At 42.7% G+C, this 20,023-nt stretch overlaps 1 long non-coding RNA gene and 1 pseudogene across 2 annotated transcripts; one reads left to right on the top strand and one right to left on the bottom strand.

The window, feature by feature from the left end:
* Positions 1-1,647: 1,647 nt before the first annotated feature.
* LOC147261895 (uncharacterized) lies at positions 1,648-10,456 on the bottom strand (annotated as a pseudogene). Its single transcript, XR_015115888.1, has 3 exons — positions 9,144-10,456; positions 6,627-7,267; positions 1,648-3,302 (listed from the first exon to the last, which is right to left on the bottom strand). The product of XR_015115888.1 is annotated as an uncharacterized LOC147261895 (transcript).
* Positions 4,599-18,483, top strand: LOC147261894 (uncharacterized). The gene is made up of 3 exons (XR_015115889.1): positions 4,599-4,968; positions 8,018-8,119; positions 18,241-18,483. It is a non-coding gene; the product is annotated as an uncharacterized LOC147261894 (long non-coding RNA).
* Positions 18,484-20,023: the final 1,540 nt, after the last annotated feature.

The raw sequence follows: 20,023 nt of genomic DNA, 5'->3' as shown, positions 1-20,023 counted from the left end.
ATCCCCCCCCCCCCCCCCCCCGCCAAGAGAGTTGTCTGGTATTCCTTTCACGATGATTGAAACGACATCGCTAATCCACTGATTGCAACTTAAAACTCACTCGCTGTCACAGTGACAAATGACAAACTCATTCAGAAAAAGATATGCAGTTTGTTGTTTTTTTTTAATCCGCTATTATTTAAAAAAAAAAAAAAAAAAGAAACTTCCACTGTTCGCCTGTTAAAGTGCAGCGATGGTTCATTCATTGCCATCGTTGCTAAATTTAGCAGGGTTGTCTGACCTCTGCACTCCCTCAGCAGGTTCAGGTTCCTCTTTGATTCATGATAAAAATTAAAAAAAAAAAAACCAGACCAAAGATCTGGATCTGTCTGACCATACAAAGCATGGATTTGAATCCCTACCAGTCTTTGGCCTCACTTCTTTTTTTTCTTGCGGCTTCGCGGATGAAGCAGGTGGCTCGTCCCTCTCACTCCAGTATCCCATCGAGGTTTCTTCCTCATCGCGTCCATCGTGAACTTGCCCTCACGGGAATCGTTGAGTATCTATAAACTTGTAAAGGGTGTGGTCTACACTTGCCCCATTGATGTCATTTATAAATCATTGAATAAAACGTTTTTTTGTGCGGCTTGGTCTGTGGTTAACTAAACTAGAGTCCGCTGGGCGGGGATGGATAAAATGTGTGCCTGCTTAACATGGAATAAAATCAAATATGATGGCATGAGGTACGTTGCCTTGATCCAGGACATCTTGCTGACAGCACATATGGGCTTGCAGTCCAAATGCTGCATGCATAAACGCACCCCTAGGTTTGACCTGTCAGGGGAGCAAGAGTCCTGGAGGCAGAGAGGGGACTGTCACTCAGTGTAACAAGCTTCACTGCTTTTTACAGTGTGGTTCCAGAGGGCAGCAATAAACACCCCGCTGGAAGAAGATGACAAGAGCAAACACAATGTGGCGACTGCGCTGCTTCGCTGCTTTGACCCCAATCAGTAATGCATCCGTCGTCTCTTATCAAACCGTAACACAAAAGGATGCTTGAGCAATCAAAAAAAAAAAACTATACATTTTTCATTCTGATTGGTTTCTTGACAAGTCATAATCCCCTCTGGACCATGATCTCGCCCGTCATTGCAACCTTCGGTCAGTGACTCACTGACTCCTTCCACTCTCCCTCTTTCTCCCGCTCCCTCGCTCTCTCTCTCTCTCTCTCTCTCTCACTCTCTACATCATGACACAATAACTCTAACTGCTGTACACACGGGCGGTTGGTTAACAGTTTGAATGTGCCATCCTCACTCCACCACAACTTGCCATCGGTGAAACAGTGATGATGTTTGGTGGGGTGGATGGATTGTACTTGTTCGGAGGCGGTGAGCTCTGATTGCGGCAGCAGCAGCAGCCTGTGAGAGCAGCGTGGTGAAATTCTCAGACAAGATTTAAACAAACAGAGACACAGACGCTGGCCTGACTGGCCCGGGACGCAGCAGCCCTGACAGAATAAGGCCAGGAGAGATCACACACTGCCATCTCCAGATCAGCTTGAGAAGTATTCTTACAACTCCCACGTCCATTTGGAGCGCTATCAGCCTCTCTGAACGCATAAATCATTTGTCAGAGTCAAGGGGAATTATATGCTGGCATGACTTCTTTTTATTTTGTAGTTAACATTCAACAAAGTGCAGAAGAATCCACTGTATTGCAATTTAATCTTCAGTCTGCATATCCAATTTTCCCGTCTACTCCTTTTTTCCATTAAAGCAGCCTCATAAAACTCTTTATTTGTGAAATATCTGTTAATACTTTACTTTAAATTATATAGATCTAAATACAGCATACATTCGGTTAGGTATTATCCAGACTGGTGTAAGCTGCCTGAAAAAAAAAAAAAAATATATATATATATATATATATTTAAAATAATAAATAAATACTGCCATAAAAAGATACCTTTATGGTTCTGTGGAGGGTATGCATGTGACGTCACGGAAGGAAGGTGGAAGTCTTGGCAGTCGAAATAAAAACCACACCAATAATTGAGAAGAACGGTAATGTGATTGACTTAAATACAGAGGCTGTAATAACATCATGGATGAAGGAAAAGAACTGGATACGGCGTCTGGTCCCATTAATTCTTTTTACAGTTGTTGAGTTGTATTTCCTGGTCTAGTCTTCTGTGCCGGTCCAGTATAGAACTCCACCCTCGGCTCACTTCAGTGGGGATACGATGATTTAGTCTGGCGGCTCTTACAGACTTTAATTTAGGATTTAACCGTGAGTTGTTATCCTCGAAAAAAAAAATGTATCTACAGTTTTATAGCTGCCTGTTTTTTATTTTCAAATACTTGCAATTCACTTTTTTATGCCATTTATTTTGTGATAAAGAAAAATACCACCCCCCCCCCACCCCCGTCATGGAATAACAAGCTCAACTTGTGATAATGGGGTAAATTACTTCCTCCCAATAACGAGCTGCATTATGTAGAGTTATTATTTTGTTATCATAGAATAATCTGACGGTCTGAAAATCTGATTGCAATCATGGCCTTTTTTTTAGTGCTTTTGTATGTTTGTGAGCTTGTCCCTTGACAGACGTCCTTCTTTTTAATTCAGTTTTTGGAACTGTAAGCGAGAAACCTGAAGGGGGATGTAGGGCTACTTTTCAATCACCGGTCAAAACAGTTGTATACCCTGATCCCTGTACACTCCGAGTTGGCTTTCTTGCTTCCGATATAAACTGATGGAGCAGGTCTTCAGATCGTGACAGCCTGAGAGGGAGGGCTTTTTCTTTGTTTCACAGGAGTGCTAGCGATTAGCATATGGATGAATCTGCGTAACATTCAGGCTTTGCTTTGTGTCCCCAGCATCACATTGAGGTATACATATCAGGAAACTCGATTCCTGGCCCCACGTCACTGTCCATGGATCACTGATCCTTTAGTAGCTGTTGAGGATTACTGTGGGATCCAGCTGCCTTTAATTTAAGGAGATTATGTTTTACTCCTGGTTACGCAGTTTTCATGCTGGATCATGTTTTGCCCCTCAATCCGAATGAGGGGGCGTTTACCAGTGGGAAAGTGACGTCAGTGCATACCCTCCAGACCCTTTACAGTTGCTCTTTGTCACAACATCTCCAGGAACAGTAACAGAATAAATTATCCGAGAGGTCTGACTGCCGTTCAGATCCGCAAGCGTCTGTGTAGCGGGTTGACTCTGGGGGGAGTTTTCCCTTAGAAATATCCCCACCTTCAGGCCGTGCTCTGTTTCCACCGTCTGACAGCTTGTCTCAGTGGCATCAGCTCCTGCTGGAAACATCATAACAAAGAAGACAAAAGAGGGAAAAAGCATTTAAATTCAGACCTCAGCACCTCAGTGAGCTCAGACTCAATTCCCCAATCAAATACTGCATATAATATGTGTTTCTTCTCAAGGATTTTCTCGTTAAGTAATTCATTGGCAGATGCCCAGAAAAACACAGTACAAATCTCTACTGTACTGAAAGTGCGGCACAGCAGTGTGTCCTTGAGTGTCATGTTCCCTGCAAACCAGGTTTCATCAAAGTAGCATGAAGACTTCACCATTTTTTTATGGATGAACGTAAGTATGAGACCTTGAGAGTCTGCAGATTCTCAGCAGCTTCTAGAAAGATCCTCTCCGCATGCCGTGAGACCTTTAAAAAACAATTCCGGAGGAGCGAATAGCCTGTTGTGCCAACACAATGATGTCACCATCGAATTTGAACTTGTTAGCACCTCCAGCAGTTACGGAACAATATTATTTATCATATGGAGCCACATTTCTGCCACTTTGGAGGACTCGAGTCCAAATTTCACTCTTAGCTTCGTTTTGGGTTTTATCAACTCTTTCCTTCTCTGTCTTTTCTAAATCTTTGTACTTTTTTTTTCTAGACTGTTGTGAGCACTGAGAGTGAAAACAATAAAGTTGAAACGAGATGACGAAATTCTCTGTAAGGCTCGGTAAAGATGAGGAGAGCTGCAGGTTGGCTGCTAATCTATCAGTTCATCACTATGAGTGAGATCAGTGACACTGTGATGCAATTTGTTTTATAAAATATTGATTATAATCTCCTCAGAATTAAAAATTATTCATCTTTCCTGTTTTTTTCCTCAGCTGATGTACCGTCCTACATTTCATGGAGGTTCTTTATCAATTTTTCACAATGTAAACTGGGTAGCAGAGATTTTAAAGTGTGTGTGTGCGTGTGTGCGTTTTACGTAATTCATTTATTGAATTTTCTTTGCACTGCCATATCTACATGCCTAGAATTTTAAATAAATAACACAGAATCAAAAATTCTCTCTCTAACTCTAATCTAATACTATGCGCGCCATTTTAAGCGTTTAACCGCTGGACACAGAAGCTTTTAAATCACTCGTAATTTACGGACGATAACTGGCACAGACGTTCTTGTGATGCCATAAATTATGATCCTCAACTCAGATTGAAGGTGAGCAAAGAGAAACTTCCAGTTGATTAATGGGAAAGCTTCTTTCTAGTGTCTAAATCTACACCGCCGCGCACAGTGAAGGTCAGGAACAAAGTGAAGTCATATTAAGCTCAAAGCATTTTGGAGCACAGAGAGACTTCAATAATGTAGATATACGTTCGAAAATATCTCTTAACCTGGTAGGGAGCTGATAGGCAGGGTAAACACAGGCGTCATTGATATTCCACTGAACCAGCATGTATAATACCAGAGCCCCTACCAGAGCTAAATGGATCGAGGCCATAGTTAAGGTTATTAATTACACCTGTGTTGACTAAATAGCAGCTGCAACAAAGGCCAACTGACGCATCAGTTCTTCCTGCTGTCTGCATTCCCGTCGACCACAGACCACGTCGGAGATGACGTCTAACTAGAGGCTCATTTTGTCACATTTTCATCATATAGTCACACGGCATTGAGAATCTTCTGCTTATATTTCACGCTTCCTCATTCTTGGGGCTCAGGTAAGGCAGACAGTTTCAGACAAACTACTTCTGTGACTAATTTCCTGTTATTTTGTATTTTTTGAATTCCTGATTGAATTTTTTTGCATGTGTTTGTGTACATTTGCATGAATGAAATCAATTTTTTTTTTTTTTCCTTTCGAAACCTTGAATTTCAAATGGATTGATTGAATCGATTTATCACCCGCCGCGACTGTGGGCGTGTGGCTTGAGCATAAAATCTGTTGTGCTTGCCATTTTAACATTGGTCCTGCTTCGGGTGACTAATTCAGATGATTCAGGCCTTTAAAATGTCAACAGCAATAGTCTTTTGAAAGACTCTGCAAGTAGAAAAGAAGGACGACACTAAACAGAGGAGCTGCATTACACTTATAACTAATTAAACTCTCATCTCACTAAATAAATTAAAGTGCCACTACATTTTGGACCAGTTTCTCTGGCTGAGTGCCTCGACCTTAAGTTGCACTCTTGTGAGCTCGGCTCTCCCTGCTGCAGCATTATAATGTGTAGAGCTGCTTTACTGCACAGTGGTGTTTATACGGACGTCACAAAATATACCAAGAGTTTGCCTCACTCCATCTGGCGTGTGGCCAGGGGGTTTTATGATTAAAACCAGATTGTACTTGCCCAATGTAGAGGGGCTGGAAAAATAGAGTGCAGTTACGCATACTCTGCACAAGAGGGAAGTACAGAAACATGCATCTCTGACTGCAAGAAGTGGACTGTTGAGGAATATTTAACTATATTTAATTTTCCTTTACAGCTAAAGGGACTTTTTCACAGATGTCGTCTTGTCGGATTCATGTAATTCAGACAGTAATCATACATCTGACAATGGCATGAGAAGAAAGCCTCGGTTAATCTCCAAGCAACAGTAAATTATGCCAATTCTGACTCAGAGCTATGATCATCCTGTGTGTGTGTGTGTGTGTGTGTGTATATATAATGACGCCTCCGTCTTGTCACATGATTTGAGGCGAGGGGCTGGGGGAGAGCGGGGTCTTAATTTGCCAAAGTGACTGAGCTGCTGCCAAATCTCAGTTCCCTTGAAGTTATGACTAAGTTACACTGCAAAAAAGTCTGTCTTAACCTTCTTTTCTGCCTTTTGTAACTGACAAACCATTAATATGAGGATTTTTTGTTGTTGTTGTTGTTGTTGCAGAGCCAATGCTTTCGAAGAAGCTTAGAAATATGTATCAGCAAGGGTAATGTTTAAAACTAGACCTTTTTAAATCTATTTAAAAAAAAGTAGAATTCTACTTCCTGTGATGCTGTTGCACCCTGATGGCTTGTTGTGACCACATTTGTAATCAAACGGAAGATTTTAAGAATCTACAGAAATACAAATGTCTCATGACTTCCAAAGAGAGACACATTTTACAGTGTAGTGAAGACTGGGAAGTCATGTGACATCAACAAAAGCAGACACACTACCCTCCACCCTGCCCACACACAGACGCTTACACACACTCACATCAAACACACATAAAACCCTGTGTTTTGTTTTTTTGTAACGAGGAGGAACTCTGCGATTCATTTAGTGACTTTGAAAACGAAGCTGCCAGTAAACATGGTAAACGTCATCAGCAGGGAGCGCTGACGGAAACATAAACACTGTTAAGGAAGAGACAAAAAAGTCCTCTTTTATCTGAGCTTACCATGAGTTGTTCCCCTGCCTGGTCCCACTCTGACCTCCACTCGCTGTAGCAGGGTCTCATGTTTCAGGCCCCCATGGCACTGGGGCAGACCACCCCCTCCTTCACACCATGCTGGTGCTTTGGCGGCCTCTCCCAGAGTACACAGGGGTCCTCAAAGGCTTGGGAGCTGGATACGACCCCTTCCCACACCGCCCATTTTGAGGGTATGGTGGAGGCTTTTGAGTTCTTGAATTGGAGGTACTGTTGCCGATGATGACCTTAGGGTCCAGGCTCTGTGGGTGGGGCTCTGGATGCCCGATGTGATTGGAGTCTCTGTGGGGGTACAGGTGAGGGGGGTGCCCGTTTGCACCTAACTTCTCGTGGTTGGAGTCCTTACTGTAGCTGGGTGGAATAAAGCAACTAGTCTTGACAACTGATGCCATGTGGACAGGGGAGGGAGAGTTTGTTCTTAAGATGATGCGATCTTCATCAAAATGCTGCGACCCCTGGACCAGAGCAGGCTTGTGATCGGGCAGCGAGACCACCCTGAGGTCACCCAGAGGAGCTGAACCGTGAATGTTATTGGATGACCCCTGAGTGATGCTGAGCGCCTCCTCGCTGAGGTCGATATTGGCTGTGAGACGATCAATCTGCTCGACTACCTGAGGGAGAGTAGAAATGATATTCTACAAAACTGCAAGAGCTCAGTACATTTTCCCAAGAACATTGATTAACTGCCTTTACCTTGTATGTTGCTCCATACTTTTACATATATTATGCTTTTTTATTCCATAGTGACAGTGGGTTTCTTCCTTTTGAGAGCAAGATTTTATACAAATATACTCATAATATACATTGCATTAAGATTAACTTCCCAACCTGTTAGGCTTGTCACACTTTACCGTGCAAAAAGTAAAAGCAAAGAGACATTTCTCCTCTCGACTTTCCTGTGGTGTCATTAAAACATCTTTCACAAAATGAAAAGATAAAAGAAAACAAAAACCACATTATATAAAATGCCCTATTTGTGCCAAAAAACGTTCCTGACTTCTCTTCTTTCTCTCTCCTACCCAATTAACCATCTAATGACCTCATACTTTCGTCAGTGAAGAAAAAAAAAACCACATCGCAAAATGTATCGCACAAGTACGTTATCTGGCCCAGCAGTGACCCGGTTCTACAGCTCAAGTCTGGCTCACATCCTGCTTGATTTTAAGATCAAACATAAAGGATCTGGCCCAGTAAACTTATGGTCCAGGTTCTGTGGCCCAGTAACAAATGTACTACCATATTATTGGTATGCCACTTCCACATCTGGAAGTAGCCCGACACATGCCGAAGACAGCCAGAATTGGCCCAGAACTGACTGCTATCTGGGATATGGTATGACTGTGGTTCTTTTTACTAAACAGTTGCATGTGCACCCATGACGGGCAAAGAAGGAGGGGTAACACATCGCGGTTGCAGCAACGGTGCTGATTGTCTGTCATGCATCTGGTTTATCGGTGGATTTGGTGAGTTCCTTTTCAGTGATAATTCTCACAAATACCTCACTGGGTGTTTCATGTAAGATATGAAAATGTGCTTGTTGGTATCCTGGTTGTTATTAAACCTTTTTTTTTTTTCAAACTTGCAGCTTTAAGGTTCAAATTTCTTTCCCACACGACACCTGATATTCACGCTATTAAACCACTAGCATGCAGTTAAATTAAGTAGCTACAATCTGTCTCAACAAAATGTTACTTCAGTTTATAGATACTGCAGCATCAGATAATAATATAATATGTAATAGAATGTCTGTCTGTTGTAGGAGTCACATTCTAAGGACTACACTTTAATTTGATTCCTACCTGGAGTTTTACATTTGTACCTTGTACTTTGTGTATGCTTACATTTGGGGAGGAATTTCTGTCACTGCCAAACTGCATTTATAATCACAAGTTTGACTGATTTTGATGCCATGACCAATCAGTCAAATAATCATCCAAAGCTGCTGCATTAAGGTGTAGTTTGACCACAATCATTTCATTTCACAACCTTGGTTATTTGTAATTTCAATGCTAGATCCTCCACAGATGCATTCAGCCATGAATCAGTTCTGTTTTATGGCTGCATGCAAAATGGATACTGTAAGGCATAATTTTCTAACAGACTCCAGCCAAGCTTTTTAATGTGCTGGCTGGAACACTGACTCTTTTGGCAGTGTTCTGCGAAAGGTCAGAGCAAATCATTCTCAATCACCCCTTTGGTAAGAGACGATGCGTGAGTCACAAACAATGCAGTCAGCACACATACACACGGCGATATGCTCCCATGACCATGCATAGACACAAACACAGGAGCACGCACGATGCAACAGTAACGTGTGTCAAACTGAAACACACCGTGACTCATTTTGTCAGCATCCGAGCAGTGCGTTAATCGTTTTAAATGTCACAATAGCCATGCAAGCATGGATGAAAGGCTGGGACATCTGCACCTGACGCAAACACCTGATGCGCACGAACAATGAGCATCCGTAATAACAGACCATCCTACCTCTTTCATCTCCACGTGAACTTGCTTCAAACCTCCTAAGACGTCCTCCAGATCTGTCACCACTTGTCGGATTTGATCCCTCACTGAATCCTGCCTCCTCTTCTGCTTCACCACTTCCAAAGACTGATGGTCGCTGATTGATTTTGAAGGTTCTGGACTGATGATGCCAGAGAGTGGGACAAAAGGCCCCCTTGCTCTGCTTTGGTTCAAGCGTTTTTGTGGGACTTCTGTAGGGAAGAAACCTTTGTGAGAACCACTGCATCCATTACAGTCATCCTCTGATCCACCCTTCAGTTTACCCCAGTCCTGATGGATATCTCCTTCCTCTCCCTCCTCAAAGTCTACGGACCTCAGCCCACAGTGGCCATTTGGCATCAAGGAATGATCAGGCCGGGAAGTGGGCAGCTCCACGTTGCAGTTCTCGGGAGCTGATCTAGAGCCTTCCTCTTCTTTGTCGAGGGATGTATACCTGACAGTCCTTCTATACCTGTACGCTTGACCTTTGACCTGAAGATGAGGGAGTGGATGTGGTATCCCAGTATTGAAGGGGTGTGTCCTGGTTTCGCCGCGTACCACACAGCCACACTGTTCTCTGACAGACGGGTAGTGTCTCACCCCAGACTCCGGTGGGTAGCTCCACTGGGCAGGGTTCAACTCCCAGGAGCAAACTTGGCTCAAGTCATCAGGCTGGCTGTAAGGGCCGGGCCCTGCGAACACAGGCCTTCTCTGTGGGCTCCGATGGCCACTTCTCTCCACTCTGTCCACTAAGAAGCCTCTCCCTCCTACGTCTTTAACCCGAGGAGCCTGAATGTCTCTCCGGCAGTCCAGCAATGGGTGGTCTGTCTGGCTTGCTGATGATGATTGGTATCCCAGCCCACCATGATGGCTGTATGGCTGCTCATGGTGGACGCAGTGCTGGCAGGGGCACGGGGTGGGGGTGTTGTTGTGCTGAAGAAATCGGTGGTGTCCCGTTGTTTGTGCGCCTTCTGTGTACATGTCCAAAGAAGTCCAGATGCTTGCGTGGAAAACGCCTTAGAAAACAACTGGTTTCCTCCTTTCTCTGCTCTCTCCAGCCCAGTCATTCACTCATTCTGTTTTCCTCATCTGCGCCTTCCCACAAGAAAACTTTTCTTCAGCTTTTTTCCCTCTACCCAAGACGTCTCCCTCCCTTTCCTTCCTGTCTGTTGTTTCCCTTCTTCTTTGCTAGACTTGTTAATCTGTACCCGTTCTCTTCTTTCCCTGGACCTCTTTCTCTTACTTCTCCTAACTTTTTCCTACTCCTTCTTCTTCTTCTTCCTCACCCTGTAGCCCTCTCTCCTGAACAGGGCCCCTCTCCTCCCTCCCTCCCTCTCCGTCTCTCTTTCTACCTCTCCCGCCTCGTTGTTCTGTCTCATTTGCTGCTGCAGGCTTGCAGTCTCTCTCTCTCTCTCACCCTCTCTCTCTCTCTCTCTAGCAGTGTATTTCCAGTTTCCTCCCCTCCCCTCTCCTGCTCTCCTCTCTTTCCCCACCTCTCACTCCGTCCCTTGCCTCTGGTATACTCTCTCACGTACTCGGCTGTACCTGAATTTGTGAAATCCTTCTTTCCTCTCCACATGAAATCCAGACGCCCTGTGAGGCTCCTTCGGTAAAGGACTGCATCTGGATTTCGGTCTCTCAGAGAGTGTTTGAAATGGTCCCAGGTCCAGTGCTGAGCTCATTAGCCCAACTAAAGCCTTTGCACTGTGCAATTAAATGCTGCCTGGGATTCCTTGGCCAGAGACTGAGAGACGAGGGGAGGGGAGAAGCACTGGGGGAGGTGGGGTTTCCAGGCGAGGGAGTCGACAGCACTCAAGGAGACACTGCCTACAAGGGAAACATTTTTTTCACCATAGATCCTTTACGTTTCTCTTTTCTTAACATCACCCTCAACCAGTTCCTTCCTCTCTTTGTGCTTTGCCATCCCGGTCACTCGATCACTGTCTCAGCTGAAGCAATTTCCCCTCAACAGTTGAGCAAAACTTCTCTGTGCTGAGGCTACACAGAAACTATGGTTCTGTATAAAAAAAAAGAAAGAAGTATACACCCCTTTTTTCTCAGAGGAGCATATATAATAGCAGTTAGAAATCGCCATGTGTTCACGCCATATCCAATAAACTGTCCTATTCATTCTCCACGCTAAACCCAAAATCTGCAAATGAATGAAACAAAAAAAAAACCTCCCTCATGCAGAATGTGCAAAGCAGGATGAGCAATCAAGATCTCTCTCCTCTCAAAATAGCATAACGTGCCTGTGTTGTGGCTCAGCTGAGGACAGCGAAGCTTCTATTTTCAAAGAAAATAACTGGCGCTTTGAAAACAATGGGTTGTAGAAAAGCAGTGGTGAGAATAACAGCAGAGGAGGATGAAGGGGACTCATCCGTCCCAACAGGAGGATGAAGAGTCCAGTCCTGCTGAGAAACAGATGAAACACAGCTGGAGGGACTTTACCTTAAACTTGGAAAATGATTTCGCAGGAGAGCAAGGGGTAACCATATCTCAGAATCATGTTTGGCAGGTGGAGTTTACTGCACATTGGCTCCTCCTTTTTTATTCAGTAGGAATTTTCAAATGTTAATTGATCAATTGCTCTCATTTTGTCACGTCTTGCTCTGCTCGTGCTTTCTTTTCCATTCAGTATACACATATTTCCTGTATTTTTTGCTGTTTTATAGAGCGTTTGTGAGCAACTGGGAAGTGGGAAAGTACTGACCTTCGAAGAGGGAATGCCCTCTGAACACCTTTCACATTCAGAACAACACACTGGGAAAGTGGGAAGGTTTTTTTAGTTTTTTGTTTTATTTTAGAGTTCAGAGAATTACATCATTCGACACGGCAGCATCTGTGATGGAATGTCCGAGCGTAAAGTCTCTTCATCGTTCATTTAGGTGCTACGTATCAGTGCAGGTGGTTGTGATGTCAAACAATATTTCAGTTTATTTTCAGAGCTCTTTCTTTCTTTCTTTCTTTCTTTCTTTCTTACGTAGCTGACTTTATCAAGCTTATGTAACGTTAGCCATCTGCCCAGCTTGATAATGCCAATACTGTAACTGACAGAAATCAGTGGAGACGTGGAGCTCCTGAGCCTCATTTCAAGTTGTTCAAGAACAGTAAGGTTGTTTACCTTTTTTTCTGTATCCTGACAGCAGCAATAAAGGAATGCAAGCAGCGTTTTGTCCTTGTTATGTGAATGACCTTTACTGGCAGGTGGGACTTTTCCAAAAGGGAGCTTCCCCACTTCCCAGCAGCGTGAGCACATTGTAACTGTCCGCTCTTTTTAAAACCACTTCCTGCCCTTGTGCTTTGCGCTCCTGGGATTGTCTGCTCCACCCTGATTACCCCCCCCCCTTTTTTTTCACAGGGCCATTTTGACGTTGCAGTGTAAACACAGTGAAGTGAACTGCAGATTGTGCAACACAGATCCAATCTTGGGTACGACCATTAATCTGATGCAACTGCACTGTATGATGAATCGTAGAGGCGAGTCCTTACGCAGCATCATCAGCGTCATCATTAAACATCCTCGTGCATCAGGCAGCTACAGTGGTGGTAAACGGCAATGACGCTAAGTTAGAGGAGCTTTTATGTGTACAGAAAAAGCTTGGAAAGAGGAGCATAAAAGATGACACAGTCGTTTAGGTTTAGCCTCTGTTGCATTTGAGTTTAGTGCCTATGCTGTCGATTGGTTGTCAGATTTTAGTCCTCGATTACGCCGCCACCACAGATACTGCCGTGTTTCGTCATCTCCCATACGGGACAGCTCAACATAACCAAGTTCATCCATCCATCCATCCATCCATTTTCTTCCGCTTATTCCTGTTAAGGGTTGCGGGGGCCTAGAGGCTATCCCAGCAGCTACGGGTCACCAGTCTATCACAGGGCCAACACATACAAACAACCATTCACACTCACATTCATACTGTACCTACGGTCAGTTTAGAGTATCGAATTAGCATCACCACATCTTGATGGTTAAATGGGACAAGGCCATAATTACTGCAATTAATTCCACCTGTGTTTGCCCTGCAATGACTTGTTGAGATGGCTGCTGTGAAATCTGCCTGCTCCTGAGTGACTGCCTCTGTACCGAACTGGCTCCTCAACAAAAGACTTCGGGAATAAGCAATTTTTCCTTTTTGTATTCCCTCTCAGTACATTTTGTCAGTGACCATAATACTGGTGCTTATTCAATAAGCACAGAAGCATAAACTGGCTCACTGTAAATTTGCCAGATGAGCCACACACAATGGGCAAGCGAAAGAGGAGCGCAATCTGGCTCTGTGTTTTTTTTTTTTCATCCTTTTAATTGAAAACAAATGCAGTAGATGTATTCTTCCCTGCTCATCATGAATTCTCAAAGTAACAATAGTTCCACCAGATATTTTGGTACAGTCTCCTCAAGGAATGTATACGCGCCAGCTGCATCTGTCTCATATGTGTACATAAAGCTGCATGATTCATAAAGACTTCGAGGTTGATATAAGAAACCCACTAACACCTCACCAGAAGGAATTTCAAAAACTGTCATTGTCTTACTGCCTACGCTCATATATGTATAAAGATTTGGTGTGTGTGTGTGTGTGTGTGTGTGTGTGTGTGTTGCCTGTGAAAGTTCCTTAGCTTGTGCTGCTCTTACATCACACTGCTTTGTGTCGGCCTGCACCTCCCGCTTGGCTGCATGACTGCGGGGCAGCTGTGAGGTAGCGGATGGGAGACGCATTTCGCCACTCGTGGCCTTACAGGGGTCAAGATGACCTAATTAGCACATATGGATACTTCTAAGTGAGCGTAGCAAGAGCACAATCTGGTGCCGGGGATGTTTCAGATGGCGCGTGGCTGAATTAGCCTGCAGCAGATGCACGGGACCAGATGTTTACTGATGCGCACTCACATCACACAATGGCTTGATTGTTAGTCGGGTGTTCATGTGAAAGAGAAACTGATATGATCGGTCTGTAATATCACCTACAGGCCTGGTTCTGCTTACTCACTATCTGGTCTTGGTTTGAAACATTCTGAATGCGTTAAAGATGCGTTGCTGAATCTATTGTCCAGATGTGGAGACTTCAGTCACAAATTTGATGACTTCAGACTTGCGGCTCGACTGCACCATCGGTGACTCATTACTTCACTTATGACACATAAGGCTGAAGTTAATCCAAGATGACTAAAATTTGTGTCAGCGTCTGTATTCCAGGAAACAAAAAAAGTCAAATATTCATGATTTTTTTTTCTGCAAATGTTATATACGACTTATTGTCTGTTGGCTTTAAAACATTTGAATGGACTCGTTTATGGCTCGAATCAAAGTTTAAGACTTGAAACTAGCAAAACAATGACTCGGTCCCCCTCTGATATCATCTCTGCGGTCGTTGCACCATTGAGGTCTTCAGGGTCGAACGAGGAAGCTTTTGCAGGTTTACCTGCTAAACCGTGCTGGTGTTTGGACCAATTTTCTTCAATCATACTAAAAAGGATCCCTGTGCATCATTTAATACTGAGCCATATTTGATATCTACTCTATCGATTTCATTATGTTCATCATTATTTTAATTTCAAAATCAAGGAATGTTCTATGTGTGCATTTTTCTTTTTTGTTTTACTTCTTATAGTGACTCCCCCCAAGGTCTCACATGATAAAAAGTAACAGGAAAGTAGGAAAATGCACTTGTGCTACAGAAATGTAGACTTCTTTTTCACTCATTTTATAAATATAATTTTTCTGTGCTTGTGAATTAATGAATATTGATTTTTACATCACCAGGCCCCTAAAGACTATTCAAATTAAACAGGACGGGCTGCTACACAAATCCATATTCAACAAGCCGATAAAATCTCTTGGTCATATGCCAACAATGTTGGGAACCACTGCTGTTAGGGTATTGGCATGCTAATGTTCTATATAATCACAGGGGCATTTATAAATCTTACATAGCCGTGCTTCAGTATTCGTGGGTCCTTCTGTAACTAAAAGTTCTTTCTATCTTGTGAGGTCGCACATGTTTTTTTTCCAGCAAGGCCTTTTTTTAAATGTAAGAAAAATGTCTGCAGAGCTTAAATGTAGCAGGTCACACAATAACTTGGATTCGTGTGGTTTGAGAGTGAGTCCCGTATCACACTGACAACGACCCCGGGTCTCTGACATTGTGTGTTTATCTCTCCGTGACGCAGATACCAGTGGGTTTTTTTTTTCCCAACGAACACTGTGTCCTAAAAGCCATCAAAAGCTTTCTGATGATTTTTGATCACACACTCTTTCTTAATTGCGGGAGTTTGTAACATGATGTACTCATAAGTATTTAAAACACTCCATCACGCACATTATCTGTGTTTAATTAAACTAAAAAGCCCAGCTGACAACAGTGAACCCCCCCCACACACACACACACACGAGCCTGTTCTTCACTGTCATCCTCTCCTGAGTAATTGCAGTAAATGTGATAAAGAAATCAAGGACAGCAAATTTCTCCATTATTTGTCAAGTAAGAATGATAAATGGGCTCCATTGATTACGCAGCACCTTTCCTCCATTACAAGTGTTTTACAATGTGGCTGCATTCACACACTGACGGTGAGGGCTGCCGTGCAAGGTGCCAACCGGCTCATCAGGAACAATTATGGGTTCCAAATCTCCCTCAAGGACACTTCCTTGGGTTCTCAGGAGGAAGCGAGGATCAAACCAACAGCCCCTCCGATCACAAGACAAAGACACAGACACAAATACTCATCATCGCTCAGAGTGAATACTACACTGTCTATTCAGATTCAGAAAACTTTATTTATCTCCGTGGGGAGTAATTAAGGATCTGACATGATGTTGTGGAAGAATGAAGGAAATTATCTCACCCACCCACTCTGTCTGCTTCCCATTTGGCCACAAACAGTGGTAGGATGTTGATATTTGCTAGTGACAATCGGACCAAAACTCAGTGTCAAAATGTCAATGCCGGCATCAGTCTGACAGAGAATACTGACAATGGCTGACCTGCTTTGAATACAGCCAAGACTGGAATGCCCTGCATATGTCAACACTATTCTTGCTTCTTCTAAAAGTGAGTGTATTTAAGCTAGGTTGTTAAAGTACTGTTTCCATGGCAGCGTCTTAATCGGGTTAATATCAGACTATTGCTGTCAAATTTCAGCTTCTTTTAAAACTTTTTGGGGGATTTTGACATCAACCTGACTTTTAATTTCCAACTAAAATTAGTGGTCTGTCTGCTATCAAATCCATCATCCTTTATTTGAAAAAAAAAATCCCATGATATTTTAATTCACACATTTTCATTATTTATTTCAATGAATGTTTTACGATTTTTAATTACTAGATAAGCAAAGTCCATTCTCAGTGTTTATGCACCGTAAGCTTCATTTTTGATTGGGCAAAGATTGACCCAAATAATAGTCGGCGGCCTTTTAAAATCAGATTTCCGGGAGAAAGTTTGACGAAAACAACTTCTATCCTGCACATACGTCACTCTTCACAGTAAAGCAGCTCCAACATTCAACTGTAGGAAGCAGAAAACACCAGAGGGAGACTTGAAGTATCGCTTCTGTTTAGCACATTCAGTGCACGCTGAGAGCTTTAATGAGGATGAACAGTTCCAGCATCTCTCGATGAGGTCAATCTAATTTCACTCCTAAATGATCTCCTATTGTGAGTAGATTACTTCCAGGGGAGCCGTCACCATCTTGAAAGAGCAAGCGACGTTTTCCTCTTGAAACAAGGTTATCTGTTGTTTACTGTAAGAAATAAGATATCCCTGACCCACAGTGTAATTAAGATTAAAAAAAATTAAAAAAAACCTGCATAAAACATGGTATTTTCACCCAGTACTTCTTGAAGATATTAGAATGTACAAGTTGCAACTGTGAGGGGGAAAAAAAAACAAAACTGCAGCAGAATTGATTTCTCCACCGTGGGAGAGTGAATAATAGCAGCTATCACAAACAAGAGTCGTGGTCATTTCTTATAGCAGTGCTGAGTGTGTCATTCAATGTCCGGCTTTTAGAAAAACAATGGTTACGTTGTTCCAAAGAGGATTATTAAACAAATCCTTGTTCAAGCCAGGAAACCCGGTTGCATCACGGTTCAACTGTGCCACAAAAACGCTGTGTCATTCAAATCGTGAGATATGCTTTGAGTTTTTGTGAGTTTGTTTTGTTTATTTAAATGAAATGTGGAAATGTGCATACTTGAAAGACACTTTTCATGCTGTAAAAGACAGAAACATTTAAAGAGATCGGTCGTAAAGACACTCAAATGTTCATTTTGACATCGTTGGGACATAAATGAAACCTACAGTCCCATAGTCTTACACTCATTTTCAAGTCATTATCAAATAGAAATCTTCTCACGGACAGTGAATGAAAGACCTCAGGGAGCTGGAGCTAATTTGTTTTTTATGAGGCATCAAGGACACCACACATGAGTCAACTGTTAAAAAGGACTGAAATCCACATGACAACAGCAGAAAGCTCTAAATGACAAGATAATGAGGGGGAGAATCGGCATTACCTTGAGATTGCTCACAGACAGCTGTTGCCATGGCCAATGTACAGTAAGAAAATTGGAGCGAAATGATTCATTTTGTCCTGCTGGCTTTAGATTGCACTCTCTCTGGTGATACGGGGACAAAGCGCAGAGAAGAGGGAGGAAAAGAGTACTCTTGTTTACCTAGTTTGGCTTCTGACTGATGACAAGGGAAAGGAAAGATAGATGGCGGGCTCAGGAGGGGATTTTATCTGTGCTGCACTGACAGCACAAAAGGACATGTCAGAGTGAAACCAATGGACTTTTTGGAGTTTAGACCAGCTTAAGCTGCAGTCAGACACAAATTCACCCCCTGAAATTTACTTGTCTGGTGAGGCCAGAAGTAGGGGGGATGCAATCAGAGAGCTTTTACTGTCGTTCTCATCTAACGGTGCGGACAGACCAGAGTTAGCTCCCAATCCTTTTCAATCAGGAACCGGTGAGATGTTTTCCTTGGTGACATTCAGTGAGAATGAATTAAAGATGCCTTCACACCTTTCTTCTTCAGTTTCGGCTAACTTGAACTCGGTGCTGTTTCCCCTCTTAATGCAGTTTGTTGGGGCCAAGTGTGAAGACGACAGTAACGCAGTAATAAAACAACCGGGCCAAGATCCTGCTGAAGGGGTGGGCTCATTCCGGTTCCTGGTGCAGTGTAAACAGACTCTGGTACAGTGAATATATAGTTAGAATGTGGCCCAGACTAGTTTTTAGTTTGAGCTTCACCACATCTGGAAGTGGCTAGAAGAAGAAGAAAGAGATATATTGTGGAAAAAAATAAATAAAACTTGGGCTGATACGGGACAAAAACATATTTGATTATGTTTTCTTTTCTACTTCATGTTCCCTAAAATGTGGTTAACAACACTTTCTCAAATTACAGTTGCGCAGTTTCCGGTGGACATCAGTGCCACTGCAGCAGCAGCACTTCTAGATCTTATCCCAATACTGGATTTTTGGGGCTGATGCTGAAACCAATATTAGTAGTAAATATTAAATGTCAAAATTTTCTGACAAAGGTATGGAATAGAGGCATGATATTTTACATCTTACTAATAAACTTTTTTTTTTTTTAATTACATCAGTGCAAATAAAGAATCTATTTTGGAATCATACTCCGTTTTAAATGTCTGCATGTAATGCACAACATGCAAGCCAATGTATCTGTGAAAGTTTGATATCAGTCACTCCGTTATATCGGTCGGGATCATTTAGAATTGTAGTGGAAATGTGCGATACTCCAGAACACGGTAGTACATTTACTATCTTTCTTTCGCCTTGGCAGCATCTGACCAATAAACACAATAAACGGTCCCATGCCGTTTGCAGAGATACATTTCAGTTCGCTTAGATTTTTTTTTTCTCCGTGAGCAAACAAACCGAAACCAAAGGGGAAAATCCTCCAAAATAACAAAGTCATCAACAGATCACAGCAAACGACTGAAGGTGTGAGAACGCCCTCATTCACAAAATCACAAGGTTCCCCGATGTGGTTTGGTTGTGGGCGGTTTTAGAGAGGGATTAGCTTCTCTTTCAGAAAATATGATTTGTTTATAATCTTATTTTGTGGCAAAAGAAATAAGCAGTAGAGTAAAGATGCTGTTTTGGTTGTAGCAAGGACAGTGACATGGGTTAATGAATCAAATGTATGATTAGAGGCTGCGTATAGTTTACAACTCTGTGGACGGCTGCTGTCAGCCATTCTGGCTCCCACAACTGATGTTTCCAAGGCTCCTCACGCTATTTCCTGTCTCATCTGCTTTTGGCCCAAACACAGAAGTAAATGTCACCACCAAGCAAGTCCCGCTCTGACTACAGCTTGAGGCGATTCTAGTGTGATTCTAATCATATCCAATGATGGATTTTGGCTGATGTGACATATGCATATCCAAGTTGAACATCGGAGCTTTCATTTGAGAGTTTATGTCATAACTGTGACATGGATTGTGATGTGGATGCCATTTAAAGGACAAATGTGTAGGATTTGGAGGGATCTGTAGGGAGAAATTTAATATAATATTCAAAAAATATTTTCACCCGTGTGTAAACGCTTAAAAGAAGAATTGTCGTATTTATGTTAGCTTAGAATGAGCCCTTTTTATCTACATAGCTAGTGGGTCTTACCATAGGCCGGAACTGACAAGCCAGTACCTTCCACCTGCTTGTCTCCTTATTTCTTTTCTCATATTTTTCTTAATCTGTACCAGTGGTAATTAATTTAATCTTCACAACTTCCAAACAGTGGGCAGACCGGTGGTGCAGTGGTCTGCACTGTTGCCTCACAGCAAGAAGGTTCCAGGTTCAACACGGGATCTTTCTGTGTGGAGTCTCCATGTTC

The sequence above is a fragment of the Aulostomus chinensis genome, chromosome 5 (genome assembly GCF_037954235.1).
Source record: "Aulostomus chinensis isolate RoL2024-O1b breed Wild chromosome 5, RoL_Achi_v1.0, whole genome shotgun sequence".
Lineage (NCBI taxonomy): Eukaryota > Metazoa > Chordata > Actinopteri > Syngnathiformes > Aulostomidae > Aulostomus > Aulostomus chinensis.
The sequence above is the reverse complement of the archived record's forward strand: the minus strand, read 5'-3'. Positions and strand labels throughout refer to the sequence as shown.